Consider the following 23,529-nt stretch of genomic DNA (forward strand, 5'->3'; position numbering starts at 1 on the left):
ATTTATCAAATAGATTTGAAAACTTACCTATTTAATAAGTTTATCACAACAATTAGGCTAAAAGCATCTATCAGTATCCTGGCTGGTATTCGACCATATGCCACTAACGTTGAGTGAGCAGCTATCATGCCATCGATGGTCATCTAAGACACCCTGTACATGCTCCGTAGGTTTTGACCAGCGGATTTGGCCATAAAACTCATTGGGCCAAAAAAATTCTGAAAATTGTCAATTTTTCAAATTTTGTTTGAATTGCACAAATTATAACGTGAGCGTGCAAAATTTTAGATGGTTTAAGAGCATATTTCTACTCTCGCGCGAGGGCGAGTGTTTTAAAAGTAATGTACATAGTTATATGCTAGTCAGGATATAAATGGAAGCGGAATTACTCAAATGCCTAAGGCAGAACCGCAGATTCTGTCTTTGTCCACATCGTTAAGCCCATGTCGTATGTAACGGCACAAACGCAGATGGTTATAACGTAGTCTACTGTACTCTTACGATAGATGTACTAGCCAGCAGGGGAGTTTTGTTAGGGCGAAGTGTCATTATGGCTACCTCTTTTCAACTTTCCCCCTTGACCTTTCATAAGTTGGTCCGGGAGCAACCCAGCTCTCAACCCAGTCGGATAAATATAAGTTTTTATGATGCGAGCTGTTTTTTCATTGTTGTGTTCAAGGCATGTACCAAAATTAGGAAAAGGTTTAGCTATCGCTTCTCGGCCTTTTGGCTAAGATCATGTGTAGTTTGTGTTCTTGACAGCTTAATATCTGGCATGCTGGGCATAGCCTGGCACCAATATTAAACTGATTTTTACTTCCCGAGTTAACACCGAAGCTTGCTTCAGTTGACTCACGGATTGTCCCGGTTTTACACTACCATCGGGAGCAGTCCACCTGAAAATTCTGAACCTGCAAATTATCTTAATAGAGTGAAGATGTCAGTATGAAGAGTCTAATTGAGCCTGGTGAATTGCGCGAACGGCCATAACTTGCCCAAAAAATTTAAGACTTCCAAATTTTTCTATTTCTATCGTAAGACCATCGTCAAATCTTGGGGGACTGAGAAAATGAACCAATTTGGTCGAACCAGTTCAAAGTTATGAGTTCTTGAAAGCTCGGTGATGCCAAAAAGTTAAGCCTAATCGAGCGTGGTGCAAAAAACGAAAATTTCAAAATTTTTGTTCTTTTCTGTCTAAATTTTATTTTTTCAATATCGTATCACAATTTTGGACTCAGAACAATTCCAACGAGCCCAAAACGACTTCTTTAGCTTCAGTGTTCGTGGAGTAATCATCAGTTGAAATTTTGGGGGAGCTGAAATTCGGCCATTTTGGAAGAAAATCGACCTAAAACCTATTTTTCAAGTTAGTGCAATTTTTTTCTTGCATTTTTCATAAAATGGGGTGCTCTCTGCTGTCGCAGAGTGCATTCAAAGAAACTTATCAAATATATTTGAAAACTTACCTATTTAATAAGTTTATCACAACAATTAGGCTAAAAGCATCTATCAGTATCCTGGCTGGTATTCGACCATATGCCACTAACGTTGAGTGAGCAGCTATCATGCCATCGATGGTCATCTAAGACACCCTGTACATGCTCCGTAGGTTTTGACCAGCCGATTTGGCCATAAAACTCATTGGGCCAAAAAAATTCTGAAAATTGTCAATTTTTCAAATTTTGTTTGAATTGCATAAATTATAACGTGAGCGTGCAAAATTTTAGATGATTTAAGAGCATATTTCTACTCTCGCGCGAGGGCGAGTGTTTTAAAAGTAATGTACATAGTTATATGCTAGTCAGGATATAAATGGAAGCGGAATTACTCAAATGCCTAAGGCAGAACCGCAGATTCTGTCTTTGTCCACATCGTTAAGCCCATGTCGTATGTAACGGCACAAACGCAGATGGTTATAACGTAGTCTACTGTACTCTTACGATAGATGTACTAGCCAGCAGGGGAGTTTTGTTAGGGCGAAGTGTCATTATGGCTACCTCTTTTCAACTTTCCCCCTTGACCTTTCATAAGTTGGTCCGGGAGCAACCCAGCTCTCAACCCAGTCGGATAAATATAAGTTTTTATGATGCGAGCTGTTTTTTCATTGTTGTGTTCAAGGCATGTACCAAAATTAGGAAAAGGTTTAGCTATCGCTTCTCGGCCTTTTGGCTAAGATCATGTGTAGTTTGTGTTCTTGACAGCTTAATATCTGGCATGCTGGGCATAGCCTGGCACCAATATTAAACTGATTTTTACTTCCCGAGTTAACACCGAAGCTTGCTTCAGTTGACTCACGGATTGTCCCGGTTTTACACTACCATCGGGAGCAGTCCACCTGAAAATTCTGAACCTGCAAATTATCTTAATAGAGTGAAGATGTCAGTATGAAGAGTCTAATTGAGCCTGGTGAATTGCGCGAACGGCCATAACTTGCCCAAAAAATTTAAGACTTTCAAATTTTTCTATTTCTATCGTAAGACCATCGTCAAATCTTGGGGGACTGAGAAAATGAACCCATTTGGTCGAACCAGTTCAAAGTTATGAGTTCTTGAAAGCTCGGTGATGCCAAAAAGTTAAGCCTAATCGAGCGTGGTGCAAAAAACGAAAATTTCAAAATTTTTGTTCTTTTCTGTCTAAATTTTATTTTTTCAATATCGTATCACAATTTTGGACTCAGAACAATTCCAACGAGCACAAAACGACTTCTTTAGCTTCAGTGTTCGTGGAGTAATCATCAGTTGAAATTTTGGGGGGAGCTGAAATTCGGCCATTTTGGAAGAAAATCGACCTAAAACCTAACTTTTAAGTTAGTGCAATTTTTTTCTTGCATTTTTCATAAAATGGGGTGCTCTCTGCTGTCGCAGAGTGCATTCAAAGAAACTTATCAAATAGATTTGAAAACTTACCTATTTAATAAGTTTATCACAACAATTAGGCTAAAAGCATCTATCAGTATCCTGGCTGGTATTCGACCATATGCCACTAACGTTGAGTGAGCAGCTATCATGCCATCGATGGTCATCTAAGACACCCTGTACACGCTCCGTAGGTTTTGACCAGCCGATTTGGCCATAAAACTCATTGGGCCAAAAAAATTCTGAAAATTGTCAATTTTTCAAATTTTGTTTGAATTGCATAAATTATAACGCGAGCGTGCAAAATTTTACATGGTTTAAGAGCATATTTCTACTCTCGCGCGAGGGCGAGTGTTTTAAAAGTAATGTACATAGTTATATGCTAGTCAGGATATAAATGGAAGCGGAATTACTCAAATGCCTAAGGCAGAACCGCAGATTCTGTCTTTGTCCACATCGTTAAGCCCATGTCGTATGTAACGGCACAAACGCAGATGGTTATAACGTAGTCTACTGTACTCTTACGATAGATGTACTAGCCAGCAGGGGAGTTTTGTTAGGGCGAAGTGTCATTATGGCTACCTCTTTTCAACTTTCCCCCTTGACCTTTCATAAGTTGGTCCGGGAGCAACCCAGCTCTCAACCCAGTCGGATAAATATAAATTTTTATGATGCGAGCTGTTTTTTCATTGTTGTGTTCAAGGCATGTACCAAAATTAGGAAAAGGTTTAGCTATCGCTTCTCGGCCTTTTGGCTAAGATCATGTGTAGTTTCTGTTCTTGACAGCTTAATATCTGGCATGCTGGGCATAGCCTGGCACCAATATTATACTGATTTTTACTTCCCGAGTTAACACCGAAGCTTGCTTCAGCTGACTCACGGATTGTCCCGGTCTTACACTACCATCGGGAGCAGTCCACCTGAAAATTCTGAACCTGCAAATTATCTTAATAGAGTGAAGATGTCAGTATGAAAAGTCTAATTGAGCCTGGTGAATTGCGCGAACGGCCATAACTTGCCCAAAAAACTTAAGACTTCCAAATTTTTCTATTTCTATCGTAAGACCATCGTCAAATCTTGGGGGACTGAGAAAATGAACCAATTTGGTCGAACCAGTTCAAAGTTATGAGTTCTTGAAAGCTCGGTGATGCCAAAAAGTTAAGCCTAATCGAGCGTGGTGCAAAAAACGAAAATTTCAAAATTTTTGTTCTTTTCTGTCTAAATTTTATTTTTTCAATATCGTATCACAATTTTGGACTCAGAACAATTCCAACGAGCCCAAAACGACTTCTTTAGCTTCAGTGTTCGTGGAGTAATCATCAGTTGAAATTTTGGGGGAGCTGAAATTCGGCCATTTTGGAAGAAAATCGACCTAAAACCTATTTTTCAAGTTAGTGCAATTTTTTTCTTGCATTTTTCATAAAATGGAGTGCTCTCTGCTGTCGCAGAGTGCATTCAAAGAAACTTATCAAATAGATTTGAAAACTTACCTATTTAATAAGTTTATCACAACAATTAGGCTAAAAGCATCTATCAGTATCCTGGCTGGTATTCGACCATATGCCACTAACGTTGAGTGAGCAGCTATCATGCCATCGATGGTCATCTAAGACACCCTGTACATGCTCCGTAGGTTTTGACCAGCCGATTTGGCCATAAAACTCATTGGGCCAAAAAAATTCTGAAAATTGTCAATTTTTCAAATTTTGTTTGAATTGCATAAATTATAACGTGAGCGTGCAAAATTTTAGATGGTTTAAGAGCATATTTCTACTCTCGCGCGAGGGCGAGTGTTTTAAAAGTAATGTACATAGTTATATGCTAGTCAGGATATAAATGGAAGCGGAATTACTCAAATGCCTAAGGCAGAACCGCAGATTCTGTCTTTGTCCACATCGTTAAGCCCATGTCGTATGTAACGGCACAAACGCAGATGGTTATAACGTAGTCTACTGTACTCTTACGATAGATGTACTAGCCAGCAGGGGAGTTTTGTTAGGGCGAAGTGTCATTATGGCTACCTCTTTTCAACTTTCCCCCTTGACCTTTCATAAGTTGGTCCGGGAGCAACCCAGCTCTCAACCCAGTCGGATAAATATAAATTTTTATGATGCGAGCTGTTTTTTCATTGTTGTGTTCAAGGCATGTACCAAAATTAGGAAAAGGTTTAGCTATCGCTTCTCGGCCTTTTGGCTAAGATCATGTGTAGTTTGTGTTCTTGACAGCTTAATATCTGGCATGCTGGGCATAGCCTGGCACCAATATTAAACTGATTTTTACTTCCCGAGTTAACACCGAAGCTTGCTTCAGTTGACTCACGGATTGTCCCTGTCTTACACTACCATCGGGAGCAGTCCACCTGAAAATTCTGAACCTGCAAATTATCTTAATAGAGTGAAGATGTCAGTATGAAGAGTCTAATTGAGCCTGGTGAATTGCGCGAACGGCCATAACTTGCCCAAAAAATTTAAGACTTCCAAATTTTTCTATTTCTATCGTAAGACCATCGTCAAATCTTGGGGGACTGAGAAAATGAACCAATTTGGTCGAACCAGTTCAAAGTTATGAGTTCTTGAAAGCTCGGTGATGCCAAAAAGTTAAGCCTAATCGAGCGTGGTGCAAAAAACGAAAATTTCAAAATTTTTGTTCTTTTCTGTCTAAATTTTATTTTTTCAATATCGTATCACAATTTTGGACTCAGAACAATTCCAACGAGCCCAAAACGACTTCTTTAGCTTCAGTGTTCGTGGAGTAATCATCAGTTGAAATTTTGGGGGGAGCTGAAATTCGGCCATTTTGGAAGAAAATCGACCTAAAACCTAACTTTTAAGTTAGTGCAATTTTTTTCTTGCATTTTTCATAAAATGGGGTGCTCTCTGCTTTCGCAGAGTGCATTCAAAGAAACTTATCAAATAGATTTGAAAACTTACCTATTTAATAAGTTTATCACAACAATTAGGCTAAAAGCATCTATCAGTATCCTGGCTGGTATTCGACCATATGCCACTAACGTTGAGTGAGCAGCTATCATGCCATCGATGGTCATCTAAGACACCCTGTACACGCTCCGTAGGTTTTGACCAGCCGATTTGGCCATAAAACTCATTGGGCCAAAAAAATTCTGAAAATTGTCAATTTTTCAAATTTTGTTTGAATTGCATAAATTATAACGTGAGCGTGCAAAATTTTAGATGGTTTAAGAGCATATTTCTACTCTCGCGCGAGGGCGAGTGTTTTAAAAGTAATGTACATAGTTATATGCTAGTCAGGATATAAATGGAAGCGGAATTACTCAAATGCCTAAGGCAGAACCGCAGATTCTGTCTTTGTCCACATCGTTAAGCCCATGTCGTATGTAACGGCACAAACGCAGATGGTTATAACGTAGTCTACTGTACTCTTACGATAGATGTACTAGCCAGCAGGGGAGTTTTGTTAGGGCGAAGTGTCATTATGGCTACCTCTTTTCAACTTTCCCCCTTGACCTTTCATAAGTTGGTCCGGGAGCAACCCAGCTCTCAACCCAGTCGGATAAATATAAATTTTTATGATGCGAGCTGTTTTTTCATTGTTGTGTTCAAGGCATGTACCAAAATTAGGAAAAGGTTTAGCTATCGCTTCTCGGCCTTTTGGCTAAGATCATGTGTAGTTTCTGTTCTTGACAGCTTAATATCTGGCATGCTGGGCATAGCCTGGCACCAATATTAAACTGATTTTTACTTCCCGAGTTAACACCGAAGCTTGCTTCAGTTGACTCACGGATTGTCCCTGTCTTACACTACCATCGGGAGCAGTCCACCTGAAAATTCTGAACCTGCAAATTATCTTAATAGAGTGAAGATGTCAGTATGAAGAGTCTAATTGAGCCTGGTGAATTGCGCGAACGGCCATAACTTGCCCAAAAAATTTAAGACTTCCAAATTTTTCTATTTCTATCGTAAGACCATCGTCAAATCTTGGGGGACTGAGAAAATGAACCAATTTGGTCGAACCAGTTCAAAGTTATGAGTTCTTGAAAGCTCGGTGATGCCAAAAAGTTAAGCCTAATCGAGCGTGGTGCAAAAAACGAAAATTTCAAAATTTTTGTTCTTTTCTGTCTAAATTTTATTTTTTCAATATCGTATCACAATTTTGGACTCAGAACAATTCCAACGAGCCCAAAACGACTTCTTTAGCTTCAGTGTTCGTGGAGTAATCATCAGTTGAAATTTTGGGGGGAGCTGAAATTCGGCCATTTTGGAAGAAAATCGACCTAAAACCTAACTTTTAAGTTAGTGCAATTTTTTTCTTGCATTTTTCATAAAATGGGGTGCTCTCTGCTTTCGCAGAGTGCATTCAAAGAAACTTATCAAATAGATTTGAAAACTTACCTATTTAATAAGTTTATCACAACAATTAGGCTAAAAGCATCTATCAGTATCCTGGCTGGTATTCGACCATATGCCACTAACGTTGAGTGAGCAGCTATCATGCCATCGATGGTCATCTAAGACACCCTGTACACGCTCCGTAGGTTTTGACCAGCCGATTTGGCCATAAAACTCATTGGGCCAAAAAAATTCTGAAAATTGTCAATTTTTCAAATTTTGTTTGAATTGCATAAATTATAACGTGAGCGTGCAAAATTTTAGATGGTTTAAGAGCATATTTCTACTCTCGCGCGAGGGCGAGTGTTTTAAAAGTAATGTACATAGTTATATGCTAGTCAGGATATAAATGGAAGCGGAATTACTCAAATGCCTAAGGCAGAACCGCAGATTCTGTCTTTGTCCACATCGTTAAGCCCATGTCGTATGTAACGGCACAAACGCAGATGGTTATAACGTAGTCTACTGTACTCTTACGATAGATGTACTAGCCAGCAGGGGAGTTTTGTTAGGGCGAAGTGTCATTATGGCTACCTCTTTTCAACTTTCCCCCTTGACCTTTCATAAGTTGGTCCGGGAGCAACCCAGCTCTCAACCCAGTCGGATAAATATAAATTTTTATGATGCGAGCTGTTTTTTCATTGTTGTGTTCAAGGCATGTACCAAAATTAGGAAAAGGTTTAGCTATCGCTTCTCGGCCTTTTGGCTAAGATCATGTGTAGTTTCTGTTCTTGACAGCTTAATATCTGGCATGCTGGGCATAGCCTGGCACCAATATTAAACTGATTTTTACTTCCCGAGTTAACACCGAAGCTTGCTTCAGTTGACTCACGGATTGTCCCGGTCTTACACTACCATCGGGAGCAGTCCACCTGAAAATTCTGAACCTGCAAATTATCTTAATAGAGTGAAGATGTCAGTATGAAGAGTCTAATTGAGCCTGGTGAATTGCGCGAACGGCCATAACTTGCCCAAAAAACTTAAGACTTCCAAATTTTTCTATTTCTATCGTAAGACCATCGTCAAATCTTGGGGGACTGAGAAAATGAACCAATTTGGTCGAACCAGTTCAAAGTTATGAGTTCTTGAAAGCTCGGTGATGCCAAAAAGTTAAGCCTAATCGAGCGTGGTGCAAAAAACGAAAATTTCAAAATTTTTGTTTTTTTCTGTCTAAATTTTATTTTTTCAATATCGTATCACAATTTTGGACTCAGAACAATTCCAACGAGCCCAAAACGACTTCTTTAGCTTCAGTGTTCGTGGAGTAATCATCAGTTGAAATTTTGGGGGGAGCTGAAATTCGGCCATTTTGGAAGAAAATCGACCTAAAACCTAACTTTTAAGTTAGTGCAATTTTTTTCTTGCATTTTTCATAAAATGGGGTGCTCTCTGCTGTCGCAGAGTGCATTCAAAGAAACTTATCAAATAGATTTGAAAACTTACCTATTTAATAAGTTTATCACAACAATTAGGCTAAAAGCATCTATCAGTATCCTGGCTGGTATTCGACCATATGCCACTAACGTTGAGTGAGCAGCTATCATGCCATCGATGGTCATCTAAGACACCCTGTACACGCTCCGTAGGTTTTGACCAGCCGATTTGGCCATAAAACTCATTGGGCCAAAAAAATTCTGAAAATTGTCAATTTTTCGAATTTTGTTTGAATTGCATAAATTATAACGTGAGCGTGCAAAATTTTACATGGTATAAGAGCATATTTCTACTCTCGCGCGAGGGCGAGTGTTTTAAAAGTAATGTACATAGTTATATGCTAGTCAGGATATAAATGGAAGCGGAATTACTCAAATGCCTAAGGCAGAACCGCAGATTCTGTCTTTGTCCACATCGTTAAGCCCATGTCGTATGTAACGGCACAAACGCAGATGGTTATAACGTAGTCTACTGTACTCTTACGATAGATTTACTAGCCAGCAGGGGAGTTTTGTTAGGGCGAAGTGTCATTATGGCTACCTCTTTTCAACTTTCCCCCTTGACCTTTCATAAGTTGGTCCGGGAGCAACCCAGCTCTCAACCCAGTCGGATAAATATAAATTTTTATGATGCGAGCTGTTTTTTCATTGTTGTGTTCAAGGCATGTACCAAAATTAGGAAAAGGTTTAGCTATCGCTTCTCGGCCTTTTGGCTAAGATCATGTGTAGTATCTGTTCTTGTCAGCTTAATATCTGGCATGCTGGGCATAGCCTGGCACCAATATTAAACTGATTTTTACTTCCCGAGTTAACACCGAAGCTTGCTTCAGTTGACTCACGGATTGTCCCGGTCTTACACTACCATCGGGAGCAGTCCACCTGAAAATTCTGAACCTGCAAATTATCTTAATAGAGTGAAGATGTCAGTATGAAGAGTCTAATTGAGCCTGGTGAATTGCGCGAACGGCCATAACTTGCCCAAAAAACTTAAGACTTCCAAATTTTTCTATTTCTATCGTAAGACCATCGTCAAATCTTGGGGGACTGTGAAAATGAACCAATTTAGTCGAACCAGTTCAAAGTTATGAGTTCTTGAAAGCTCGGTGATGCCAAAAAGTTAAGCCTAATCGAGCGTGGTGCAAAAAACGAAAATTTCAAAATTTTTGTTCTTTTCTGTCTAAATTTTATTTTTTCAATATCGTATCACAATTTTGGACTCAGAACAATTCCAACGAGCCCAAAACGACTTCTTTAGCTTCAGTGTTCGTGGAGTAATCATCAGTTGAAATTTTGGGGGGAGCTGAAATTCGGCCATTTTGGAAGAAAATCGACCTAAAACCTAACTTTTAAGTTAGTGCAATTTTTTTCTTGCATTTTTCATAAAATGGGGTGCTCTCTGCTGTCGCAGAGTGCATTCAAAGAAACTTATCAAATAGATTTGAAAACTTACCTATTTAATAAGTTTATCACAACAATTAGGCTAAAAGCATCTATCAGTATCCTGGCTGGTATTCGACCATATGCCACTAACGTTGAGTGAGCAGCTATCATGCCATCGATGGTCATCTAAGACACCCTGTACACGCTCCGTAGGTTTTGACCAGCCGATTTGGCCATAAAACTCATTGGGCCAAAAAAATTCTGAAAATTGTCAATTTTTCAAATTTTGTTTGAATTGCATAAATTAAACGTGAGCGTGCAAAATTTTACATGGTATAAGAGCATATTTCTACTCTCGCGCGAGGGCGAGTGTTTTAAAAGTAATGTACATAGTTATATGCTAGTCAGGATATAAATGGAAGCGGAATTACTCAAATGCCTAAGGCAGAACCGCAGATTCTGTCTTTGTCCACATCGTTAAGCCCATGTCGTATGTAACGGCACAAACGCAGATGGTTATAACGTAGTCTACTGTACTCTTACGATAGATTTACTAGCCAGCAGGGGAGTTTTGTTAGGGCGAAGTGTCATTATGGCTACCTCTTTTCAACTTTCCCCCTTGACCTTTCATAAGTTGGTCCGGGAGCAACCCAGCTCTCAACCCAGTCGGATAAATATAAATTTTTATGATGCGAGCTGTTTTTTCATTGTTGTGTTCAAGGCATGTACCAAAATTAGGAAAAGGTTTAGCTATCGCTTCTCGGCCTTTTGGCTAAGATCATGTGTAGTATCTGTTCTTGTCAGCTTAATATCTGGCATGCTGGGCATAGCCTGGCACCAATATTAAACTGATTTTTACTTCCCGAGTTAACACCGAAGCTTGCTTCAGTTGACTCACGGATTGTCCCGGTCTTACACTACCATCGGGAGCAGTCCACCTGAAAATTCTGAACCTGCAAATTATCTTAATAGAGTGAAGATGTCAGTATGAAGAGTCTAATTGAGCCTGGTGAATTGCGCGAACGGCCATAACTTGCCCAAAAAACTTAAGACTTCCAAATTTTTCTATTTCTATCGTAAGACCATTGTCAAATCTTGGGGGACTGAGAAAATGAACCAATTTGGTCGAACCAGTTCAAAGTTATGAGTTCTTGAAAGCTCGGTGATGCCAAAAAGTTAAGCCTAATCGAGCGTGGTGCAAAAAACGAAAATTTCAAAATTTTTGTTCTTTTCTGTCTAAATTTTAGTTTTTCAATATCGTATCACAATTTTGGACTCAGAACAATTCCAACGAGCCCAAAACGACTTCTTTAGCTTCAGTGTTCGTGGAGTAATCATCAGTTGAAATTTTGGGGGGAGCTGAAATTCGGCCATTTTGGAAGAAAATCGACCTAAAACCTAACTTTTATGTTAGTGCAATTTTTTTCTTGCATTTTTCATAAAACGGGGTGCTCTCTGCTGTCGCAGAGTGCATTCAAAGAAACTTATCAAATAGATTTGAAAACTTACCTATTTAATAAGTTTATCACAACAATTAGGCTAAAAGCATCTATCAGTATCCTGGCTGGTATTCGACCATATGCCACTAACGTTGAGTGAGCAGCTATCATGCCATCGATGGTCATCTAAGACACCCTGTACACGCTCCGTAGGTTTTGACCAGCCGATTTGGCCATAAAACTCATTGGGCCAAAAAAATTCTGAAAATTGTCAATTTTTCAAATTTTGTTTGAATTGCATAAATTATAACGTGAGCGTGCAAAATTTTACATGGTATAAGAGCATATTTCTACTCTCGCGCGAGGGCGAGTGTTTTAAAAGTAATGTACATAGTTATATGCTAGTCAGGATATAAATGGAAGCGGAATTACTCAAATGCCTAAGGCAGAACCGCAGATTCTGTCTTTGTCTACATCGTTAAGCCCATGTCGTATGTAACGGCACAAACGCAGATGGTTATAACGTAGTCTACTGTACTCTTACGATAGATTTACTAGCCAGCAGGGGAGTTTTGTTAGGGCGAAGTGTCATTATGGCTACCTCTTTTCAACTTTCCCCCTTGACCTTTCATAAGTTGGTCCGGGAGCAACCCAGCTCTCAACCCAGTCGGATAAATATAAATTTTTATGATGCGAGCTGTTTATTCATTGTTGTGTTCAAGGCATGTACCAAAATTAGGAAAAGGTTTAGCTATCGCTTCTCGGCCTTTTGGCTAAGATCATGTGTAGTTTCTGTTCTTGTCAGCTTAATATCTGGCATGCTGGGCATAGCCTGGGACCAATATTAAACTGATTTTTACTTCCCGAGTTAACACCGAAGCTTGCTTCAGTTGACTCACGGATTGTCCCGGTCTTACACTACCATCGGGAGCAGTCCACCTGAAAATTCTGAACCTGCAAATTATCTTAATAGAGTGAAGATGTCAGTATGAAGAGTCTAATTGAGCCTGGTGAATTGCGCGAACGGCCATAACTTGCCCAAAAAACTTAAGACTTCCAAATTTTTTCTATTTCTATCGTAAGACCATCGTCAAATCTTGGGGGACTGAGAAAATGAACCAATTTGGTCGAACCAGTTCAAAGTTATGAGTTCTTGAAAGCTCGGTGATGCCAAAAAGTTAAGCCTAATCGAGCGTGGTGCAAAAAACGAAAATTTCAAAATTTTTGTTCTTTTCTGTCTAAATTTTATTTTTTCAATATCGTATCACAATTTTGGACTCAGAAAAATTCCAACGAGCCCAAAACGACTTCTTTAGCTTCAGTGTTCGTGGAGTAATCATCAGTTGAAATTTTGGGGGGAGCTGAAATTCGGCCATTTTGGAAGAAAATCGACCTAAAACCTAACTTTTAAGTTAGTGCAATTTTTTTCTTGCATTTTTCATAAAATGGGGTGCTCTCTGCTGTCGCAGAGTGCATTCAAAGAAACTTATCAAATAGATTTGAAAACTTACCTATTTAATAATTTTATCACAACAATTAGGCTAAAAGCATCTATCAGTATCCTGGCTGGTATTCGACCATATGCCACTAACGTTGAGTGAGCAGCTATCATGCCATCGATGGTCATCTAAGACACCCTGTACACGCTCCGTAGGTTTTGACCAGCCGATTTGGCCATAAAACTCATTGGGCCAAAAAAATTCTGAAAATTGTCAATTTTTCAAATTTTGTTTGAATTGCATAAATTATAACGTGAGCGTGCAAAATTTTACATGGTATAAGAGCATATTTCTACTCTCGCTCGAGGGCGAGTGTTTTAAAAGTAATGTACATAGTTATATGCTAGTCAGGATATAAATGGAAGCGGAATTACTCAAATGCCTAAGGCAGAACCGCAGATTCTGTCTTTGTCCACATCGTTAAGCCCATGTCGTATGTAACGGCACAAACGCAGATGGTTATAACGTAGTCTACTGTACTCTTACGATAGATTTACTAGCCAGCAGGGGAGTTTTGTTAGGGCGAAGTGTCATTATGGCTACCTCTTTTCAACTTTCCCCCTTGACCTTTCATAAGTTGGTCCGGGAGCAACCCAGCTCTCAACCCAGTCGGATAAATATAAATTTTTATGATGCGAGCTGTTTTTTCATTGTTGTGTTCAAGGCATGTACCAAAATTAGGAAAAGGTTTAGCTATCGCTTCTCGGCCTTTTGGCTAAGATCATGTGTAGTTTCTGTTCTTGACAGCTTAATATCTGGCATGCTGGGCATAGCCTGGCACCAATATTAAACTGATTTTTACTTCCCGAGTTAACACCGAAGCTTGCTTCAGTTGACTCACGGATTGTCCCTGTCTTACACTACCATCGGGAGCAGTCCACCTGAAAATTCTGAACCTGCAAATTATCTTAATAGAGTGAAGATGTCAGTATGAAGAGTCTAATTGAGCCTGGTGAATTGCGCGAACGGCCATAACTTGCCCAAAAAATTTAAGACTTCCAAATTTTTCTATTTCTATCGTAAGACCATCGTCAAATCTTGGGGGACTGAGAAAATGAACCAATTTGGTCGAACCAGTTCAAAGTTATGAGTTCTTGAAAGCTCGGTGATGCCAAAAAGTTAAGCCTAATCGAGCGTGGTGCAAAAAACGAAAATTTCAAAATTTTTGTTCTTTTCTGTCTAAATTTTATTTTTTCAATATCGTATCACAATTTTGGACTCAGAACAATTCCAAAGAGCCCAAAACGACTTCTTTAGCTTCAGTGTTCGTGGAGTAATCATCAGTTGAAATTTTGGGGGGAGCTGAAATTCGGCCATTTTGGAAGAAAATCGACCTAAAACCTAACTTTTAAGTTAGTGCAATTTTTTTCTTGCATTTTTCATAAAATGGGGTGCTCTCTGCTTTCGCAGAGTGCATTCAAAGAAACTTATCAAATAGATTTGAAAACTTACCTATTTAATAAGTTTATCACAACAATTAGGCTAAAAGCATCTATCAGTATCCTGGCTGGTATTCGACCATATGCCACTAACGTTGAGTGAGCAGCTATCATGCCATCGATGGTCATCTAAGACACCCTGTACACGCTCCGTAGGTTTTGACCAGCCGATTTGGCCATAAAACTCATTGGGCCAAAAAAATTCTGAAAATTGTCAATTTTTCAAATTTTGTTTGAATTGCATAAATTATAACGTGAGCGTGCAAAATTTTAGATGGTTTAAGAGCATATTTCTACTCTCGCGCGAGGGCGAGTGTTTTAAAAGTAATGTACATAGTTATATGCTAGTCAGGATATAAATGGAAGCGGAATTACTCAAATGCCTAAGGCAGAACCGCAGATTCTGTCTTTGTCCACATCGTTAAGCCCATGTCGTATGTAACGGCACAAACGCAGATGGTTATAACGTAGTCTACTGTACTCTTACGATAGATGTACTAGCCAGCAGGGGAGTTTTGTTAGGGCGAAGTGTCATTATGGCTACCTCTTTTCAACTTTCCCCCTTGACCTTTCATAAGTTGGTCCGGGAGCAACCCAGCTCTCAACCCAGTCGGATAAATATAAATTTTTATGATGCGAGCTGTTTTTTCATTGTTGTGTTCAAGGCATGTACCAAAATTAGGAAAAGGTTTAGCTATCGCTTCTCGGCCTTTTGGCTAAGATCATGTGTAGTTTCTGTTCTTGACAGCTTAATATCTGGCATGCTGGGCATAGCCTGGCACCAATATTAAACTGATTTTTACTTCCCGAGTTAACACCGAAGCTTGCTTCAGTTGACTCACGGATTGTCCCGGTCTTACACTACCATCGGGAGCAGTCCACCTGAAAATTCTGAACCTGCAAATTATCTTAATAGAGTGAAGATGTCAGTATGAAGAGTCTAATTGAGCCTGGTGAATTGCGCGAACGGCCATAACTTGCCCAAAAAACTTAAGACTTCCAAATTTTTCTATTTCTATCGTAAGACCATCGTCAAATCTTGGGGGACTGAGAAAATGAACCAATTTGGTCGAACCAGTTCAAAGTTATGAGTTCTTGAAAGCTCGGTGATGCCAAAAAGTTAAGCCTAATCGAGCGTGGTGCAAAAAACGAAAATTTCAAAATTTTTGTTTTTTTCTGTCTAAATTTTATTTTTTCAATATCGTATCACAATTTTGGACTCAGAACAATTCCAACGAGCCCAAAACGACTTCTTTAGCTTCAGTGTTCGTGGAGTAATCATCAGTTGAAATTTTGGGGGGAGCTGAAATTCGGCCATTTTGGAAGAAAATCGACCTAAAACCTAACTTTTAAGTTAGTGCAATTTTTTTCTTGCATTTTTCATAAAATGGGGTGCTCTCTGCTGTCGCAGAGTGCATTCAAAGAAACTTATCAAATAGATTTGAAAACTTACCTATTTAATAAGTTTATCACAACAATTAGGCTAAAAGCATCTATCAGTATCCTGGCTGGTATTCGACCATATGCCACTAACGTTGAGTGAGCAGCTATCATGCCATCGATGGTCATCTAAGACACCCTGTACACGCTCCGTAGGTTTTGACCAGCCGATTTGGCCATAAAACTCATTGGGCCAAAAAAATTCTGAAAATTGTCAATTTTTCGAATTTTGTTTGAATTGCATAAATTATAACGTGAGCGTGCAAAATTTTACATGGTATAAGAGCATATTTCTACTCTCGCGCGAGGGCGAGTGTTTTAAAAGTAATGTACATAGTTATATGCTAGTCAGGATATAAATGGAAGCGGAATTACTCAAATGCCTAAGGCAGAACCGCAGATTCTGTCTTTGTCCACATCGTTAAGCCCATGTCGTATGTAACGGCACAAACGCAGATGGTTATAACGTAGTCTACTGTACTCTTACGATAGATTTACTAGCCAGCAGGGGAGTTTTGTTAGGGCGAAGTGTCATTATGGCTACCTCTTTTCAACTTTCCCCCTTGACCTTTCATAAGTTGGTCCGGGAGCAACCCAGCTCTCAACCCAGTCGGATAAATATAAATTTTTATGATGCGAGCTGTTTTTTCATTGTTGTGTTCAAGGCATGTACCAAAATTAGGAAAAGGTTTAGCTATCGCTTCTCGGCCTTTTGGCTAAGATCATGTGTAGTATCTGTTCTTGTCAGCTTAATATCTGGCATGCTGGGCATAGCCTGGCACCAATATTAAACTGATTTTTACTTCCCGAGTTAACACCGAAGCTTGCTTCAGTTGACTCACGGATTGTCCCGGTCTTACACTACCATCGGGAGCAGTCCACCTGAAAATTCTGAACCTGCAAATTATCTTAATAGAGTGAAGATGTCAGTATGAAGAGTCTAATTGAGCCTGGTGAATTGCGCGAACGGCCATAACTTGCCCAAAAAACTTAAGACTTCCAAATTTTTCTATTTCTATCGTAAGACCATCGTCAAATCTTGGGGGACTGTGAAAATGAACCAATTTAGTCGAACCAGTTCAAAGTTATGAGTTCTTGAAAGCTCGGTGATGCCAAAAAGTTAAGCCTAATCGAGCGTGGTGCAAAAAACGAAAATTTCAAAATTTTTGTTCTTTTCTGTCTAAATTTTATTTTTTCAATATCGTATCACAATTTTGGACTCAGAACAATTCCAACGAGCCCAAAACGACTTCTTTAGCTTCAGTGTTCGTGGAGTAATCATCAGTTGAAATTTTGGGGGGAGCTGAAATTCGGCCATTTTGGAAGAAAATCGACCTAAAACCTAACTTTTAAGTTAGTGCAATTTTTTTCTTGCATTTTTCATAAAATGGGGTGCTCTCTGCTGTCGCAGAGTGCATTCAAAGAAACTTATCAAATAGATTTGAAAACTTACCTATTTAATAAGTTTATCACAACAATTAGGCTAAAAGCATCTATCAGTATCCTGGCTGGTATTCGACCATATGCCACTAACGTTGAGTGAGCAGCTATCATGCCATCGATGGTCATCTAAGACACCCTGTACACGCTCCGTAGGTTTTGACCAGCCGATTTGGCCATAAAACTCATTGGGCCAAAAAAATTCTGAAAATTGTCAATTTTTCAAATTTTGTTTGAATTGCATAAATTAAACGTGAGCGTGCAAAATTTTACATGGTATAAGAGCATATTTCTACTCTCGCGCGAGGGCGAGTGTTTTAAAAGTAATGTACATAGTTATATGCTAGTCAGGATATAAATGGAAGCGGAATTACTCAAATGCCTAAGGCAGAACCGCAGATTCTGTCTTTGTCCACATCGTTAAGCCCATGTCGTATGTAACGGCACAAACGCAGATGGTTATAACGTAGTCTACTGTACTCTTACGATAGATTTACTAGCCAGCAGGGGAGTTTTGTTAGGGCGAAGTGTCATTATGGCTACCTCTTTTCAACTTTCCCCCTTGACCTTTCATAAGTTGGTCCGGGAGCAACCCAGCTCTCAACCCAGTCGGATAAATATAAATTTTTATGATGCGAGCTGTTTTTTCATTGTTGTGTTCAAGGCATGTACCAAAATTAGGAAAAGGTTTAGCTATCGCTTCTCGGCCTTTTGGCTAAGATCATGTGTAGTATCTGTTCTTGTCAGCTTAATATCTGGCATGCTGGGCATAGCCTGGCACCAATATTAAACTGATTTTTACTTCCCGAGTTAACACCGAAGCTTGCTTCAGTTGACTCACGGATTGTCCCGGTCTTACACTACCATCGGGAGCAGTCCACCTGAAAATTCTGAACCTGCAAATTATCTTAATAGAGTGAAGATGTCAGTATGAAGAGTCTAATTGAGCCTGGTGAATTGCGCGAACGGCCATAACTTGCCCAAAAAACTTAAGACTTCCAAATTTTTCTATTTCTATCGTAAGACCATTGTCAAATCTTGGGGGACTGAGAAAATGAACCAATTTGGTCGAACCAGTTCAAAGTTATGAGTTCTTGAAAGCTCGGTGATGCCAAAAAGTTAAGCCTAATCGAGCGTGGTGCAAAAAACGAAAATTTCAAAATTTTTGTTCTTTTCTGTCTAAATTTTATTTTTTCAATATCGTATCACAATTTTGGACTCAGAACAATTCCAACGAGCCCAAAACGACTTCTTTAGCTTCAGTGTTCGTGGAGTAATCATCAGTTGAAATTTTGGGGGGAGCTGAAATTCGGCCATTTTGGAAGAAAATCGACCTAAAACCTAACTTTTATGTTAGTGCAATTTTTTTCTTGCATTTTTCATAAAACGGGGTGCTCTCTGCTGTCGCAGAGTGCATTCAAAGAAACTTATCAAATAGATTTGAAAACTTACCTATTTAATAAGTTTATCACAACAATTAGGCTAAAAGCATCTATCAGTATCCTGGCTGGTATTCGACCATATGCCACTAACGTTGAGTGAGCAGCTATCATGCCATCGATGGTCATCTAAGACACCCTGTACACGCTCCGTAGGTTTTGACCAGCCGATTTGGCCATAAAACTCATTGGGCCAAAAAAATTCTGAAAATTGTCAATTTTTCAAATTTTGTTTGAATTGCATAAATTATAACGTGAGCGTGCAAAATTTTACATGGTATAAGAGCATATTTCTACTCTCGCGCGAGGGCGAGTGTTTTAAAAGTAATGTACATAGTTATATGCTAGTCAGGATATAAATGGAAGCGGAATTACTCAAATGCCTAAGGCAGAACCGCAGATTCTGTCTTTGTCTACATCGTTAAGCCCATGTCGTATGTAACGGCACAAACGCAGATGGTTATAACGTAGTCTACTGTACTCTTACGATAGATTTACTAGCCAGCAGGGGAGTTTTGTTAGGGCGAAGTGTCATTATGGCTACCTCTTTTCAACTTTCCCCCTTGACCTTTCATAAGTTGGTCCGGGAGCAACCCAGCTCTCAACCCAGTCGGATAAATATAAATTTTTATGATGCGAGCTGTTTATTCATTGTTGTGTTCAAGGCATGTACCAAAATTAGGAAAAGGTTTAGCTATCGCTTCTCGGCCTTTTGGCTAAGATCATGTGTAGTTTCTGTTCTTGTCAGCTTAATATCTGGCATGCTGGGCATAGCCTGGGACCAATATTAAACTGATTTTTACTTCCCGAGTTAACACCGAAGCTTGCTTCAGTTGACTCACGGATTGTCCCGGTCTTACACTACCATCGGGAGCAGTCCACCTGAAAATTCTGAACCTGCAAATTATCTTAATAGAGTGAAGATGTCAGTATGAAGAGTCTAATTGAGCCTGGTGAATTGCGCGAACGGCCATAACTTGCCCAAAAAACTTAAGACTTCCAAATTTTTTCTATTTCTATCGTAAGACCATCGTCAAATCTTGGGGGACTGAGAAAATGAACCAATTTGGTCGAACCAGTTCAAAGTTATGAGTTCTTGAAAGCTCGGTGATGCCAAAAAGTTAAGCCTAATCGAGCGTGGTGCAAAAAACGAAAATTTCAAAATTTTTGTTCTTTTCTGTCTAAATTTTATTTTTTCAATATCGTATCACAATTTTGGACTCAGAAAAATTCCAACGAGCCCAAAACGACTTCTTTAGCTTCAGTGTTCGTGGAGTAATCATCAGTTGAAATTTTGGGGGGAGCTGAAATTCGGCCATTTTGGAAGAAAATCGACCTAAAACCTAACTTTTAAGTTAGTGCAATTTTTTTCTTGCATTTTTCATAAAATGGGGTGCTCTCTGCTGTCGCAGAGTGCATTCAAAGAAACTTATCAAATAGATTTGAAAACTTACCTATTTAATAATTTTATCACAACAATTAGGCTAAAAGCATCTATCAGTATCCTGGCTGGTATTCGACCATATGCCACTAACGTTGAGTGAGCAGCTATCATGCCATCGATGGTCATCTAAGACACCCTGTACACGCTCCGTAGGTTTTGACCAGCCGATTTGGCCATAAAACTCATTGGGCCAAAAAAATTCTGAAAATTGTCAATTTTTCAAATTTTGTTTGAATTGCATAAATTATAACGTGAGCGTGCAAAATTTTACATGGTATAAGAGCATATTTCTACTCTCGCTCGAGGGCGAGTGTTTTAAAAGTAATGTACATAGTTATATGCTAGTCAGGATATAAATGGAAGCGGAATTACTCAAATGCCTAAGGCAGAACCGCAGATTCTGTCTTTGTCCACATCGTTAAGCCCATGTCGTATGTAACGGCACAAACGCAGATGGTTATAACGTAGTCTACTGTACTCTTACGATAGATTTACTAGCCAGCAGGGGAGTTTTGTTAGGGCGAAGTGTCATTATGGCTACCTCTTTTCAACTTTCCCCCTTGACCTTTCATAAGTTGGTCCGGGAGCAACCCAGCTCTCAACCCAGTCGGATAAATATAAATTTTTATGATGCGAGCTGTTTTTTCATTGTTGTGTTCAAGGCATGTACCAAAATTAGGAAAAGGTTTAGCTATCGCTTCTCGGCCTTTTGGCTAAGATCATGTGTAGTATCTGTTCTTGTCAGCTTAATATCTGGCATGCTGGGCATAGCCTGGCACCAATATTAAACTGATTTTTACTTCCCGTGTTAACACCGAAGCTTGCTTCAGTTGACTCACGGATTGTCCCGGTCTTACACTACCATCGGGAGCAGTCCACCTGAAAATTCTGAACCTGCAAATTATCTTAATAGAGTGAAGATGTCAGTATGAAGAGTTTAATTGAGCCTGGTGAATTGCGCGAACGGCCATAACTTGCCCAAAAAACTTAAGACTTCCAAATTTTTCTATTTCTATCGTAAGACCATCGTCAAATCTTGGGGGACTGAGAAAATGAACCAATTTGGTCGAACCAGTTCAAAGTTATGAGTTCTTGAAAGCTCGGTGATGCCAAAAAGTTAAGCCTAATCGAGCGTGGTGCAAAAAACGAAAATTTCAAAATTTTTGTTCTTTTCTGTCTAAATTTTATTTTTTCAATATCGTATCACAATTTTGGACTCAGAACAATTCCAACGAGCCCAAAACGACTTCTTTAGCTTCAGTGTTCGTGGAGTAATCATCAGTTGAAATTTTGGGGGGAGCTGAAATTCGGCCATTTTGGAAGAAAATCGACCTAAAACCTAACTTTTAGGTTAGTGCAATTTTTTTCTTGCATTTTTCATAAAATGGGGTGCTCTCTGCTGTCGCAGAGTGCATTCAAAGAAACTTATCAAATAGATTTGAAAACTTACCTATTTAATAATTTTATCACAACAATTAGGCTAAAAGCATCTATCAGTATCCTGGCTGGTATTCGACCATATGCCACTAACGTTGAGTGAGCAGCTATCATGCCATCGATGGTCATCTAAGACACCCTGTACACGCTCCGTAGGTTTTGACCAGCCGATTTGGCCATAAAACTCATTGGGCCAAAAAAATTCTGAAAATTGTCAATTTTTCAAATTTTGTTTGAATTGCATAAATTATAACGTGAGCGTGCAAAATTTTACATGGTATAAGAGCATATTTCTACTCTCGCGCGAGGGCGAGTGTTTTAAAAGTAATGTACATAGTTATATGCTAGTCAGGATATAAATGGAAGCGGAATTACTCAAATGCCTAAGGCAGAACCGCAGATTCTGTCTTTGTCCACATCGTTAAGCCCATGTCGTATGTAACGGCACAAACGCAGATGGTTATAACGTAGTCTACTGTACTCTTACGATAGATTTACTAGCCAGCAGGGGAGTTTTGTTAGGGCGAAGTGTCATTATGGCTACCTCTTTTCAACTTTCCCGCTTGACCTTTCATAAGTTGGTCCGGGAGCAACCCAGCTCTCAACCCAGTCGGATAAATATAAATTTTTATGATGCGAGCTGTTTTTTCATTGTTGTGTTCAAGGCATGTACCAAAATTAGGAAAAGGTTTAGCTATCGCTTCTCGGCCTTTTGGCTAAGATCATGTGTAGTATCTGTTCTTGTCAGCTTAATATCTGGCATGCTGGGCATAGCCTGGCACCAATATTAAACTGATTTTTACTTCCCGAGTTAACACCGAAGCTTGCTTCAGTTGACTCACGGATTGTCCCGGTCTTACACTACAATCGGGAGCAGTCCACCTGAAAATTCTGAACCTGCAAATTATCTTAATAGAGTGAAGATGTCAGTATGAAGAGTCTAATTGAGCCTGGTGAATTGCGCGAACGGCCATAACTTGCCCAAAAAACTTAAGACTTCCAAATTTTTCTATTTCTATCGTAAGACCATTGTCAAATCTTGGGGGACTGAGAAAATGAACCAATTTGGTCGAACCAGTTCAAAGTTATGAGTTCTTGAAAGCTCGGTGATGCCAAAAAGTTAAGCCTAATCGAGCGTGGTGCAAAAAAGGAAAATTTCAAAATTTTTGTTCTTTTCTGTCTAAATTTTATTTTTTCAATATCGTATCACAATTTTGGACTCAGAACAATTCCAACGAGCCCAAAACGACTTCTTTAGCTTCAGTGTTCGTGGAGTAATCATCAGTTGAAATTTTGGGGGGAGCTGAAATTCGGCCATTTTGGAAGAAAATCGACCTAAAACCTAACTTTTAAGTTAGTGCAATTTTTCTTTCATTTTTCATAAAATGGGGTGCTCTCTGCTGTCGCAGAGTGCATTCAAAGAAACTTATCAAATAGATTTGAAAACTTACCTATTTAATAAGTTTATCACAACAATTAGGCTAAAAGCATCTATCAGTATCCTGGCTGGTATTCGACCATATGCCACTAACGTTGAGTGAGCAGCTATCATGCCATCGATGGTCATCTAAGACACCCTGTACACGCTCCGTAGGTTTTGACCAGCCGATTTGGCCATAAAACTCATTGGGCCAAAAAAATTCTGAAAATTGTCAATTTTTCAAATTTTGTTTGAATTGCATAAATTATAACGTGAGCGTGCAAAATTTTACATGGTATAAGAGCATATTTCTACTCTCGCGCGAGGGCGAGTGTTTTAAAAGTAATGTACATAGTTATATGCTAGTCAGGATATAAATGGAAGCGGAATTACTCAAATGCCTAAGGCAGAACCGCAGATTCTGTCTTTGTCCACATCGTTAAGCCCATGTCGTATGTAACGGCACAAACGCAGATGGTTATAACGTAGTCTACTGT

The 23,529-nt window shown here is 39.2% G+C and overlaps 16 non-coding genes across 16 annotated transcripts; all 16 read left to right on the top strand.

The window, feature by feature from the left end:
• Positions 1-710: 710 nt before the first annotated feature.
• Positions 711-901, top strand: LOC134849709 (U2 spliceosomal RNA). Its single transcript, XR_010163720.1, has one exon. It is a non-coding gene; the product is annotated as a U2 spliceosomal RNA (small nuclear RNA).
• A 1,248-nt stretch (positions 902-2,149) lies between these two features.
• LOC134849710 (U2 spliceosomal RNA) lies at positions 2,150-2,340 on the top strand. Its single transcript, XR_010163721.1, has one exon. It is a non-coding gene; the product is annotated as a U2 spliceosomal RNA (small nuclear RNA).
• A 1,249-nt stretch (positions 2,341-3,589) lies between these two features.
• Positions 3,590-3,780, top strand: LOC134849691 (U2 spliceosomal RNA). Its single transcript, XR_010163703.1, has one exon. It is a non-coding gene; the product is annotated as a U2 spliceosomal RNA (small nuclear RNA).
• A 1,248-nt stretch (positions 3,781-5,028) lies between these two features.
• LOC134849758 (U2 spliceosomal RNA) lies at positions 5,029-5,219 on the top strand. Its single transcript, XR_010163765.1, has one exon. It is a non-coding gene; the product is annotated as a U2 spliceosomal RNA (small nuclear RNA).
• Positions 5,220-6,468: 1,249 nt separating this feature from the next.
• Positions 6,469-6,659, top strand: LOC134849721 (U2 spliceosomal RNA). The gene has a single exon (XR_010163731.1). It is a non-coding gene; the product is annotated as a U2 spliceosomal RNA (small nuclear RNA).
• Positions 6,660-7,908: 1,249 nt separating this feature from the next.
• On the top strand, positions 7,909-8,099 carry LOC134849638 (U2 spliceosomal RNA). Its single transcript, XR_010163652.1, has one exon. It is a non-coding gene; the product is annotated as a U2 spliceosomal RNA (small nuclear RNA).
• Positions 8,100-9,348: 1,249 nt separating this feature from the next.
• On the top strand, positions 9,349-9,539 carry LOC134849328 (U2 spliceosomal RNA). The gene has a single exon (XR_010163352.1). It is a non-coding gene; the product is annotated as a U2 spliceosomal RNA (small nuclear RNA).
• Positions 9,540-10,787: 1,248 nt separating this feature from the next.
• On the top strand, positions 10,788-10,978 carry LOC134849329 (U2 spliceosomal RNA). The gene has a single exon (XR_010163353.1). It is a non-coding gene; the product is annotated as a U2 spliceosomal RNA (small nuclear RNA).
• A 1,249-nt stretch (positions 10,979-12,227) lies between these two features.
• Positions 12,228-12,418, top strand: LOC134849650 (U2 spliceosomal RNA). Its single transcript, XR_010163664.1, has one exon. It is a non-coding gene; the product is annotated as a U2 spliceosomal RNA (small nuclear RNA).
• Positions 12,419-13,668: 1,250 nt separating this feature from the next.
• Positions 13,669-13,859, top strand: LOC134849722 (U2 spliceosomal RNA). The gene has a single exon (XR_010163732.1). It is a non-coding gene; the product is annotated as a U2 spliceosomal RNA (small nuclear RNA).
• A 1,249-nt stretch (positions 13,860-15,108) lies between these two features.
• On the top strand, positions 15,109-15,299 carry LOC134849639 (U2 spliceosomal RNA). The gene has a single exon (XR_010163653.1). It is a non-coding gene; the product is annotated as a U2 spliceosomal RNA (small nuclear RNA).
• A 1,249-nt stretch (positions 15,300-16,548) lies between these two features.
• LOC134849330 (U2 spliceosomal RNA) lies at positions 16,549-16,739 on the top strand. Its single transcript, XR_010163354.1, has one exon. It is a non-coding gene; the product is annotated as a U2 spliceosomal RNA (small nuclear RNA).
• Positions 16,740-17,987: 1,248 nt separating this feature from the next.
• LOC134849331 (U2 spliceosomal RNA) lies at positions 17,988-18,178 on the top strand. Its single transcript, XR_010163355.1, has one exon. It is a non-coding gene; the product is annotated as a U2 spliceosomal RNA (small nuclear RNA).
• Positions 18,179-19,427: 1,249 nt separating this feature from the next.
• LOC134849651 (U2 spliceosomal RNA) lies at positions 19,428-19,618 on the top strand. Its single transcript, XR_010163665.1, has one exon. It is a non-coding gene; the product is annotated as a U2 spliceosomal RNA (small nuclear RNA).
• A 1,250-nt stretch (positions 19,619-20,868) lies between these two features.
• Positions 20,869-21,059, top strand: LOC134849456 (U2 spliceosomal RNA). Its single transcript, XR_010163474.1, has one exon. It is a non-coding gene; the product is annotated as a U2 spliceosomal RNA (small nuclear RNA).
• A 1,249-nt stretch (positions 21,060-22,308) lies between these two features.
• On the top strand, positions 22,309-22,499 carry LOC134849413 (U2 spliceosomal RNA). Its single transcript, XR_010163432.1, has one exon. It is a non-coding gene; the product is annotated as a U2 spliceosomal RNA (small nuclear RNA).
• The last annotated feature ends 1,030 nt before the right edge of the window (positions 22,500-23,529 follow it).

Source organism: Symsagittifera roscoffensis, chromosome 6, assembly GCF_963678635.1.
Source record: "Symsagittifera roscoffensis chromosome 6, txSymRosc1.1, whole genome shotgun sequence".
In the NCBI taxonomy this organism is placed as follows: domain Eukaryota; kingdom Metazoa; phylum Xenacoelomorpha; order Acoela; family Convolutidae; genus Symsagittifera; species Symsagittifera roscoffensis.